This window comes from Lissotriton vulgaris, chromosome 3_1, assembly GCF_964263255.1.
Source record: "Lissotriton vulgaris chromosome 3_1, aLisVul1.2, whole genome shotgun sequence".
NCBI classification, from domain to species: domain Eukaryota; kingdom Metazoa; phylum Chordata; class Amphibia; order Caudata; family Salamandridae; genus Lissotriton; species Lissotriton vulgaris.
The window spans coordinates 602,799,029-602,811,705 of NC_141689.1; positions in this window are offsets into that span (position 1 = coordinate 602,799,029).

Sequence of the window (12,677 nt, forward strand, 5' to 3'; positions counted from 1 at the left end):
AGCAGCTCCATTACATGCTGGGCGCCGGGGGGGCTTAGAAGAGGGAGATACCACACATCCCCCTTCCCTGCGGAAGGGAAATATTAAATACAACATGAACAGCGAAATGCACAGGAAGACCATAACAGGAACTAGACAGGTTGGTATAACAGCATGGACCCAGACCTGGTCGAGTGACGACTAACGGTAGGCAGACAGGCATAGGCTACATCATAACATATTGATCAAAATGCCTAGGGGGTCTGGTCGCTCTCCTGTTGGGCCTACTGCCTGGGTGAGGGCCTGCCGTCAGCCTCTTGGTGGTGGAACTAAGGTCCTGCATAGAGTCACCCTCGCCATCCCTTTCACTCTCAGCGTCTTTCTCTGGCGGGTGATATCTTACAACTCTCCCTAGGTTCCATATTTTCCCCTCCTGTGTCTTGACTGCATTCTTGAATAGTTTGGTGATTTTGGTGGGACTGCTGTACCCTGACCAACTAGCCCTTCCTTTGGGAGACCTGATTTTGATAATATCCCCTACTTTGAATTCGACCTCCCGTGTGGCCTTCTGCCGGTCATATCCTTCTTTCCTCTTTTCCATGGCTTACTCTTGCTTCTTCACGCTCTCCGTTCCCTTGGTCCGGTCTGACCACCCCTTGTGCCACTCCATCCACCCTGGGGTCAGCTTGGTGTTGGGTATCCTGGCGCGGAGTAGCTCGAACGGGGTGACGCCCGTAGTCTGATGCGGCGTGAACCTGTATGCTTCTAACCGCCTCCACGCCTCTTTTTCCAGCTCAAGCCACTGGCCTTGGCAAACTGGATGCTCTCCTTGAGGGTCTTGTTAAATCGCTCGACCATGCCATTGGTTTCGGGGTGGTACACAGCGCAACGCTTGTGTCTGATGCCTCTTTCTTCAAGGAAGTCTTCCATTTCCCTCGAGCATAGTTGTACCCCATTGTCAGTGAGGATGTTGCTGGGCAGCCCTTCCCGGATGAACACCTCCTCTAGGAATCCGATGACTGTTTTGGTCGTGACTTCATTGACGAACTTTATCTCCGGCCACCGGGAGTACAGATCCACGAGCACCAAAATGTAAGGCGTCCGCAGTTCTCCAGACATAGGGCCCACGATGTCTAATGCCAACTCTTCCCACGGTCCTGACGGGGGCGGCCTACACACCATGGGGGGTGTCTGTTGTCTCAGGACCTTGTCGCTGTTGCTGCATGGAGTGCACTCTCTGATTCTCCTTTCGGTGACCAGGTCCATGTTCGGCCACCAATAGCTCTCTCTGAGTCTTTGCTTGGTTTTGGTGATACTCAAATGCCCTTCGTGGGCTATCTCGACCAGGTTGTCTCTCACTGTTGCAGGTGGTACAAGCCTTGTTCCCCTGAACAGGCATCCGTCTACTATGGACAATTCATCCTTGATGGCCAGGAACGGCCGCAGGTTTTCATCACGTTTGTCACCATGCTTCCATCCGCCTTTTACTCTTGTGCAGATCTCCTCCAGTATCTTGTCCTCTCCCAACGCCTTTCGCCATGTTTCTTCTCCCAACGCCCTCTGGATGGTGCAGACATCCTCCATCTGAAGGCCCTCCTCTTCTTCATCCGTCTTCTCTTGCTTCTCTCTCGTTTCTTCATCACTGACGAGTCTGGATAGACAGTCAGCCGCAAGGTCCTGTGTTCCTGGGACGTACTCGACATTGAAAGTGTATTCATGAAGGCTGACCACCCACCGCCTTATCCTGCTGGAGATGGCATCCAGACCTTTCTTACTGAATACTTCCACCAACGGCTTGTGGTCAGTTCGGAGGGTGAACTGGGTCCCCCACAGGAAGTCTCTGAACTTCCCTACTGCCAGCGACGGCTCGTGGAGGGAGTTACGGTGGGGCAGGAGGGCGGGGTGGAGGAGGGGCAGGGCGGAGGTTGCTAAAAACCGGCATATGGATAATTGCAGGTAAGTAAACAATTTAATTAATAAAACGAATTTCGTAGCTCGCACTGCATTGCATTTTGCGATGCAAGGCGCACTACGAAATTCGTTTTATTAATTAAATTGTTTACTTACCTGCAATTATCCATATGCCGGTTTTTAGCAACCTCCACCCTGCCCCTCCCCCTCCCCACCCTCCTGCCCCACCGTAACTCCCTCCACGAGCCGTTGCTGCCTACTGCCCAAGATACTGCCAAAGCCTCTTTTTCGATCACCGAGTAGTTGTTCTCGGACTTCTAGAGTGACCTTGAGGCAAAAGCTTTGGTTTCCTCTCCTTCTTCGCCTACTTGGGTGAGGACAGCTCCCAGCCCTTTGGCGCTTGCATCGGTGGTGCAAGTGCCCTTCTTACGTCCTCGAACTCTCTCTGACACTCCTGACTCCATTTGAATTCATTCTCCTTCTTCAACAGTAGCCTGATGGCGTATGTCCTTCCCGCCAGGTTTCTTATGAACTTCCAGTAGAACTCCAACATCCCCATGAACGACTTGATCTCGTCCTTGCCCTTGGGGGGTGTCAGGTTCACAATGGTGTTTTGTAGTTCAGCCTTGGGACATATACCTTCTGTCGTCACCTTGTGCCCCAGAATGTCCAACTCTGCCCAGCCAAACACACACTTGTCCTTTTTGACGGTAAGGCCTTGCGACTGAAACCTCCCAAGCACGCATCTTAGTCTTTCATCGTGCTCTTCATGGTTTTTGGCGAATACGAGCACATCATCCTGGTAGCACATGACGCCTGGGATGCCTTTCAAGATGTTGCCCATGATTCTCTGAAACACGGCAGCCGCCGAGACTAGCCCGAAAGGCATTCTTCTAAACTTGTATGCGCCCATTGGTGTCACAAATGCTGATAAATAGGCCGAGGTGAGGTCGAGAGTGGAAAATACCTTGGCCCCCTCTAGCATGCTCATCATTTGGGTGATGTTCGGTAAGGGGTATCGGTCGACCACAACCTCTTTGTTTAATGCCCTCAAATCGATGCAGAGCCGGACCCACCCATCCTTTTTCTTTGCTGCCACGATGGGTGCCAACCATTCTGTCGCTTCCACCGGTTCAATGATTCCGGCCCTGCAGAGTTTCTCCAGTTCGGACTTCACCTCCTCCTGGATGGCAATTGGGAGTTTCCTAACTTTGGCCACTACTGGCCTGGCGTTCTCCTTCAATCTTATTTTGTGGCAATAGTTTTTTAGGCATCCTAGTTCTTCTCTGAACACTTCCTTGAACTCTGCTACGACGTCAGCCTTGTGTTCTTGTATCTCTTGTATCAAGAGCTGGGGTTTACTGTTTGGATTTAAATAGACCCCTAACTCTTTCTGTGCCTGCCAACCCAAGATGTTGTCTCCCACAGCGGACACATACACCTTGGAGACTGTTGCTCGGTTGCTGTATCCAATTCTCCCTAGAAAATACCCTTTCATGGAGATGGGGCGACCAGCATACCCTCCAGGCTTCAAGTCCATTCTTCTCAACGTTATCCTCCCCTTAGACACTCGTGAGAACTCCTTTGCGTTAATAATGGTAATTATAGAACAGGAGTCGAATAATGCTTCTAGGTCAACTTCTCCTACTTTAATGGTGTCCTTGGGGCTACTGACCTGACCTCCCTCAACCTGCACCACTATTTCCTCACACGTAGAGTCGCTAGGACTTTGGACTTGTAACTCTTGCACTTGCACCACAATCTCATCGCACACTACATTCGTCCTGTCTCTACTCTGTCTACTGACTCCTTGCCCACTCTTGCAGTACTGCTTGAAATGTCCTTTCTTCCCACACTTATTTCACGTGAATCTGAGAGCGGGGCATTCTTTGTCGTTAGCTAGGTGCCCTTGCTTGCCACACCTATAGCAGGTACCCTTGAATGATCCCCCTACTCTGCCCTCTTTCTGTTCTCTTCCCACTAACTTCTGGCCTTTTACCACAGACACTGCCTCACACTCCGTCACCACTTCACTGACATTGGTCTTTTCTTCACTTTTCTTTTCCCCTGCGTCCTGCTTTATCTCCTTGACGCACTGCAGCATATGCTCTACCTGTTTAGCTATTATGAGGACCTCTCTCAACGGCGGGTCGTTCTTGAGCCATAACTCTTCACACACTCGCTCCATCCTACAAGCCAAAACAAACTGGTCCCTAATTCTTTCCTCACTTGCGCCACCAAACTTGCACGTGGCAGCTAATTTCCTCAAGTCAGACACAAAATCTTCTATAGACTCTCCTTCCTTCTGTGCTCTTCTCCCAAAATGGTACCTCTCCATGATCGTGCTGGTCTTGGGGAGGTAGTGTACATCTAGTTTCTTTAGACTTATTTCGAACTCGTTCAGCCCCCTTGCTTCCTGCGCCCCTACTTCTGGGAGGTGATCTAGGACTTCCTCACCTTCTGCACCTAGATAATAGGCCAACAACGCAACTTTCCTCTCTAAACCAAGGTTTGGCCCACACACAGTGGCGTAATTTAAAAACACCTTCTTCCACTTTTTCCACTGAATTGTGGGATCGCCTGGGGTGGTTAAGAAAAAAGGTGGAGGGGTCACGCTTTGCATGGTTGGACGCTAAATGTCCGTACTTGCACCCAGAATAATGCACAGACCCTCTGAACCACAGTAGCACTAGTAAACAGGTCTATAAGCATAAGCTACAGGAAGCATACATTCTTATTTTGCCAGTTCCCCACCCAGCACACCAAATACTTTTATTATTACTGCCAGCACCTACCAGGATGAACCCTACAGTCCCCCTTTAATTGCCCCAGAATGCGTTAGGGAACAGCACCCAGTCTGTGAGGGATTGTGGTAGAACGATTTCCACCTACTGACTCTGCTCACATTACCTAGTGGTAGTGCCTGTGTTCCACTCAGTTCTAATAGACTGCTGATAGTCCCCTTTCTATGGCTACAGTTCCTGGTTAGGGGAACCAATCGGGATGCAGCCTCCCTTCCTCTGCTGGTGGGGACTTCCTGTAGGGAAGACTTCGAGGGGAAGGTTCCTGTCAGGGCGGCGCTATCGATGAAGAGATTGTCACTCGGATAGCAGAGGTGGAGAAAGTCCTGCAACCTTCTTCTCACGTCAGCCTCTGTGAGGTTCTGCCCAAAGCCTGCCGCGCTCGTTTGCCGACACCACCACTGGAGCCAACGATGTGAGGGAAGAGGTCGGGGAAACACAGCGCTGCCGGAAGGAACCCGCTGCAGTTCGCGCTGACCTCCCGCGGCTGTCTCACAAGAATGGCGGCCCTCCTGACTGAAAACAGACACTAGGCACCTGAAAGCTGTGTGGTGACGATGGCGCAGCGCCCGACCTGGTGAGTGTCCGCCCAGCTCTGCCTGCCGCCCCTTTGCCTCGCTGCTCACCGGGTGCCTGTGCGTCGCCTCAGTCCTTGGTATCTCTTCCCCACTACGCTGCACAATAGCCGATAGACACCGCCTGTGCCCGATTTGGCACACGAGAAAATCTCCGTTCCTTTACACAACTTCCTCCACAAGACTCACACTGTCCCGAGTCTTGCTATGGCGATCATTCACACTGCTTGCGCGAACTGCGAGGCAATATCCCTTCCTCAATGATTCACCACAACAGCTGTTTCCGCTCTCCTGCTGACAGCCGTGGGCTTTCTCTCACCCCGCAGTTTGGCAACACTTACGGTCTCGCAGTCGCCCTTTCCTCCACATTTATTCGCTTCAGCTATGGAGGTGGCGGAGGGGCCTCCCATGCCAACCTAAGTTGGGAAAAGGTGGGCTAAGCAGGAGGAGAAGGACAGGAGAGAGAGGGGCAGGTAAGGGGGTGGCAGTAAGGGGTCACAGGCCAAGGCAGGGATGGCTAGAACGGCTTTGAAGCCTGATGGTGCTGGGGCCCGCCCAGGTTGGAGCGACCTGGGGGTATAGGGAATCCAAGCCGTCAGAGGTCGATGGAGTGCGGGATGCAAAACAGCCTCAGGACGTCGGCCTGAAGCAGCAGGGGGGTCCGCTGTGGCCATTCCTCCGGCACAGGAGCGGGCAACGGCATTATGTGTGGCGAGCGGGGGTATTTTGAGTGACAAAAAGAGTAACGGTGTGAAGAGAGCAGTGAAAGAGGTATTGTGGGCACCTACGGATGTGGAACACAAGGTGGAGTTGGATTATGATGAAGAGAGTGATGAGCTGGAGGACGGGGAGGTGAGGGATGGTGATGACAGAACGGGGGATGCGGAGCAACAGTGGAGTTGGACTTTTGCAGAACCCTAAGTCCACAAATAGCAAGGTGAAGGCTGAGACCACCAAGACCACCAACACCAGAGGACGACCTGGAGAGGCGGACTTGTCATTGGCAGGTGAGAGGACATGGTGGGTAGCCTGGGATGGTGGGCCAAAAGGGGAGGAAGAAGACTTGCTGGTCATTGGGTGTCGGGAAGGGGTCTATGAGGGATGTAGAAGGCTTCCCGAAAATGACTTCTAAAGTTAGTGACAAACTGGAAAGGGTTAGGACAATGACCACGGCGGGGGTTCAGACAGACAACGTGGAGGGGAAGGATGAAAAAGGGGAGAAGACTGAGGATAAACACCAGAAGAAATTGTGCTACATGGGTTTGGCTATGCCCCTGGGGTCACACCTGTCAGAGAACATACAGAATAGAATCTGGACACACGAATATGTAGATCTATTTAAGTTGCTGCACTGGGAGGTGCAAGTAAAGGAGGGTTCTAAGGAGGAAGAATGTGAGCTGACTAGACGGCCCAGGGTTTCAGTGAACATGGAAAACTGGATGTCAGCGTTTCTCATTTATGCTAGTATTTACCGCGAGAAGCACCTGGACAGGGCCATAGCACTACTGAAGTACATGGACATCATTAGAAAGGCCTGTATGCAATTTGAGGGGTTTGCTTGGCTGAGCTATGATGAAGAGTTCCGCACCAGGGTTAGCGTGAACCCGTAGGTGGATCAGGAACTATGGATCCAGTGGATTGACTATCACGTATTGGTTTTTTCTGCTACGTCCCGCCCACAGTGGGGCAGGGGGAGGACTCACATGTCAGCCCGCTAAGCCAGGCAGTGGCAACACTGGTGCATGTTAGAGCTACAACAGAGACTACTGCTCCCGGTACCCGTGTAAGTTTAAGCATGAGTGCTCCAAATGTGGGGGTGGCATGCCCTTACTCACTGTGTTACCCGGGTCACGCCTACAGAGCAGTGGCGAAACACGAAAGGAAGGGGACAGACTGGACAGAAAGGCACCTACACTTGTTCTGGTGGAGGTGATAGACCCGTGGCTCTCGTGTTACCCAGACAAGGAGGCAGCTTTGAAGAATCAGTGGGGTTTCACAGAGGGTTTTCGAGTGGGCTATCAGGGACCTAGGGTGCGGAGATGGGCGGACAATTTGAAATCAGCCAAAGAATTGCCGGGAGTGGTGGCGGCCAAGTTGCAGAAAGAGGTGGAGGAAGGGAGGATTGCGGGCCCGTTTGTCAGTTGGCGATTTGACGATTTGTTCATCTTCCCACTGGGAGTTGTGCCGAAGAAAGAGAAGGGTCAGTTTTGCATGATACATCCCCTACCATGGCCTGAAGGGCAGTCTGTGAATGATTTCATTGCTGAAGCAGACTCGAGGGTGCTCTACGCATCAGTGGATGATGCGATTCACCTAGTGAGGGTGTGTGGGCCTGGGGAGGAACTGGCTAAATGTGATGTGAAATCTGCCTTACGCCTTCTGCTAATACACCCCGCAGATTTCTCTCTGCTAGGGGTGTAGTTTGCAGGGGCCATCTATATGGACAAGGTCTTGCACATGGGGTGTGCGTTTTCTTGAGTGTTTTTTGAGATGTGTAGCTCATTCTTGCAGGGGGCATTTACATAGATCAGCGGGCAATGCGACGTCACTCATTATCTGGATGATTTCCTCTTTCTGGGGAAGGCACATTCAGGGAATTTTGACAGGGCCCATCGCAATACCAGGAGATGACACAACGGTTCTGAGTCCCTTTGGCACCTGAGAAAACAGCTGGGCCTAGCTGCTGCCTGACATTCCTGGGAATTTAGCTGGACTCCACTCAGTGGATAGCTCAAATCCCCGAAGCCAAAGTGTCAGAAATACAGGCGGGCCTCTTGTGGGTGATTGGAGGAAAGCGGATCACGTTGAGGGCAGTGCAACAGCTGCTGGGTTTCCTGAACTTTGCATGCAGGGTGGTGAGGGCTGGACGGATGTTCTGCAGGCAGTTTTACCACACCACAGGGTCCAGATTTCCATGGGGGTCCATGCGGAATTGAGGACATGGTTGACATTTTTGTCTGATTTCAATGGGGCGTCACTGGACTTTGAGGACGAGAGAATGGTTTGGCAAGTACAAATGTATTCTGATTCAGCCGGGGCAGCAGGTTTTGGGCTCTTCTGGGATGGCAGGTGGTGTGCAGAGGAGTGGCCGGCTCATTGGGTGCAGCAAGGGAGGAGCATTGCTTTTCTGGAATTTTTCCCACCGAGTTTCAGAGCAGGTCAGTGCTGTTCCATGTGGACAGCATGACAGTGGTCCAGTTGGTCAACCGACAAAGGACAAGGGATCTGAGGGTGCTGTGATTATTGAGGCGTTTCATGCTGAAATGTCTGAGGTTGAATGTGGTTTTTAGAGCCAAGCATGTCCCTGGGGCAAAAAATGACATAGCGGATGCTTTGTCTCATTCGCAGTGGCAGCGGTTCTGGCGATTGGCATCAGGAGCGGATCAGTTCAAGACCGAGCTGCCGGATGGCATCTGGTCCTTAGGGGAGTGAGGGTGATAGGCCTGGTGGAGAATTCTGTAGCTGATCGTAAACTTAAGAGGGACCCTGAAATCCCAATGAGGAGGAAGAGAGCAGGGAGAAACACAGGTTAAAGAACAGAGTCTTCCTCCGTATAATTATACTCTAGTGGGTAACTACTCCACACTAAATAGATAGTTGTCCCGCAGATTATGAAACATTACCACATGATATAATTTCACATTTTATCAGTATCAAAAAGTTAAATAAGGTAAACACTTAAAACACATTAAAATGTGTTTGCTTTTTCGTGTGACAATGTAAACAATACATAAACAGAGGCCAATGGTGGAAGCACAAGGCAACATACACAACATTGCATTTCTGACATTAACTTAAGGAACATTTTTAACAATCATAAACACCTAACAAGGACACCATTTATGATAATGTCAGAAATGTAATGTTGTATATGTTTCCTTCATGATTTCTATAGCTGATAACACAAGATGGACCTACAGACTGGCATGGGCAGAATTTTGAACCTTTATGGGCTGGAGCGGGGATTCTGCTTGCAAAGATCGCTGAACTGTGGAACAATGAGTGTTGCAGTTTGTATTACATTGCATTGATAAAGGGCTGTCTTCTGCAACGATCTCGGGAAAACTGGCGGGAGTGTTGTTTTATTGTTGTTTGTTTTTTGGTTTTGACCCTTCCAAAGATGTGATTATAAGTAGGGTACTCAGAGGTTGGGACAGGGAGAGTAAGGGTGGTGGGGTGTTGAGGAAGGCGATTACGTTTGATTTGTTGGTTCAATTGGTTGAGGTTTTGCAGCTGTGTTGTTATGTTCGCTTGGAGGTCCGAGTTTTTCGTTTATGCATGGTATGGATGTTTTTTGGGGCTTTCAGAGTCTCTGAGCTGCTGGGAACACAGAAGATGTGTGGCAGGAGGTATGAGGAGATCCGGTTGGATGCGGGTTGTCTGGGGATTTGGTTGGGGCAGTCTAAAACGGATCAGTTAGGGAGGGGCAAGTGGGTTTGGCTATGTGTTGACTGGTTGTGAGGATGTGTGCCCGGTGGCTGAATGGCGGGAATTATAGCGAACCTCTGGAACTGTGAGTGGTGAGATATTTTGTCACGGGTCTGGGGCAAAGGTGTCGGCAAACCAGTTGTTGGTGGTTCTGCGCATGGCATTGAAGTGGTTGGGGCTGAACCCGGGGGGTTTTGGGCCGAATTCCTTCCGTATTGGGGCGGCGACGGCAGCAGCACGGCTGGGGTGGTCCTGGGACAGGATTCGGCAGATTGGGCGGTCGACATCTAGGTGCCGTGTGTGGTATATCCATAAATGAGGGACTCTGCATAGTACGGGGCTTGGCTTGGGGAAATTGGGTTGGACTGTTTAGGCTGTGTTACTAACGCCTTTTTTTCCCATAGGTTGCGTGGGTGGACCGGGGGCCAAGACAGTCACTTGGATTGTGGGACATTCGTTCGTGCATTGGGCCTCCAAGTACGCAGAGCAACAGGTGTTCGGCCGTAACCTGGGACTCAAAGGACAACATCATGAGGTGCACTGGTGGGGAAAAGAGGGGAAAAGAGGGGATGCGATAGGGGTACTATTGCCCTGGCTCGCGAAGATGGTACCCCAGAAAGGATGCCCTGATCTATTGATAATTCATTTGGAAGAGAACAATTTGATTCGGCTGTCGGGTTTGGTGCTCTTACAGCTGATGCAGGGAGACTTGAAGGTGTTGAAACACAGGTTGGCTGGGACATGCTTTGCCTGGACTGAATTTGATCTTCAAAGAGTATGGAGGGGTGCAATCAAACACTGGGCTGTGGAAAAGCATGGAGGGCAAGTTTTTTGTGGAGAAAAGGACTTCCAAGAAATTTCTCACACTGGACTGCGAATGGAGGAACCACTACTGTTTAGGGATAAGGGTGTGCATGTTTCAAGACTCAGGAACGCTTATTACATGATGGAGATGAGAGATGTGGTGAGCAAGTTGTGGAATGAGGCGATTTGGTGTCACAGGAATGCGTGAGTAGAGGTGAATGAAAGATGCACAGTTTGGACCCCGGGGTGGGGGGGGCAGGTAACAGCCCTAGAAGGGGGTTCCCTTTTTGGTGATACTTGGGAGGGGTGGGGGAGTCAATAGCGGGTGCACTCATCCCTCGGGGGGAAAGAGTGTATGATGGGGGGAGACGAGACATGAGTGGAATGGTCTTAGGCAGGGCTGTGTTCTAGCCCCGCATCTCTTTAATCTTTTTATGGCAGACCTAGCCCCAAGCCTAAATAAGATCTTATCCCACCCACCCAAACTAAGCTCCTTATCTCTAACTCATTTATCCTATGCGGACGACGTGGTATTGTTGAGCCTAACGAAGATTGGCCTTCAAAGGTCACTAGTAGGGCTAGCGGAATTTATAATAAATAACAACCTGGAGATAAATACAGCAAAAACAAAAACAATGCTCATCACCAGACGACGGTCAGCCAACCCACACATCCAACTGGAGGGAATAAAGCTAGAGGCCGTGACCAACTACAAGTACTTGGGCTTTTACTTTGATAATCGACACAACCATCAGCAGCAAAAGACGTACTTTGCCCAGAGAGCAAACTCACTTTCATTTGCCTTTAGATCTCTAGCTAAAAAGCTTACGGGGCCATCATACAAACCTCTATTGGCAACGATAAAAGCAAAAGTGCATCCTACCCTGTCATACGGCAGCGTAGGATTGCACAGGAAAGACGCGGATTTCCTCAACAAAATGCAGACAGCCATTTTTAAATCCACCTTCCAAATTCAACGGGGAGCTTCACAGCTCAGACGAGATTAGAATTTAGAATAATAAATGAAACAGTGGGAAGAAAGTACGCAAACATCAAGTACTGGTACAGCTTGAAACCGAACACGGTAGCCTCAGAGCATTGCACTGTGGGAAGAAATGAAAGCTGATGTTAAGTCCCCATACAATCAGTACCTTGAGAAGGCCATAACTGAGACTGGAACAAGAAATCTTTGGGAACTCAATCTGCCTTACCCAGCGTTCAAACAAGCCATAAATAAGTCAACAAAATTCCACTCTCTTTTACTTGACAAAGCCACCGTCAGTACAAGAAAACATGCTTGGATGGTCATATCAAACTACACAATGCTCACTACAGCTCCATATCTAACAATTACATTCCCGGCTCATAGACAACAAAAGTTAATGGGTCTCCGTCTGGGAAAATTTCCATCTACCGTGGACCAACCAATTTGGGTGCACAACGGATCCAAAATCTGCAGACTATGTGCGAGCAGGAAGGAGGACTTTATTCATCTTGGTTGTATCTGCCCGAATCTATCCCAAGCTCGAGCCACCTTTCTAAAAAAGGCTATGAGCGAGCGAGGCATAAGAACGTGTAGATCGGCGATTATGGCAACTCTGAACCCAACAGACACCCGTTTGAACTGCCTATTATTAAACTTTCTCGTGGCTCATGCCCAAGCCTGTTCACAAAAGGATAACAGGACTGCCGTTGTTTTGGAAGAGGGCTCTTTTGAACTTAATAAAGTATAATACCAGAACTCCTTGAACTATAAGCTATACGGATCGCTTGATCGTTTTTGAATAACAAATACTTGCACTAGACTCTATATGTTTTAGAACGAATTTACATAGAATGTATCCACAAATAAGGAAATTTTAATTGCAGTAGCTGTTTTTACAAAATGTAATATTATAGTTTTAATTAACTGAAAAAATAAAAAATAAATCAATTTCAATTTCAAAAGAGTGGAATGTCAGGTGATACCGGGGAGGATGCTAGGAGAGCTGTGGAAATAGATAAAGTACGGAATGGGTCATGAAGTGGTAGGAGAAGTGAGTTTGGAGTGGGTAAAGAGAATCAATGGATGAAGAGTGATGTTGGGGGTTGTTGGTATTGTTGTTGTTATTTTATTATTGATTATGTTGTGCAGCCTGGTCCTAATAAATGGCCTTTTACGCTCAAGATACCAGCGTGG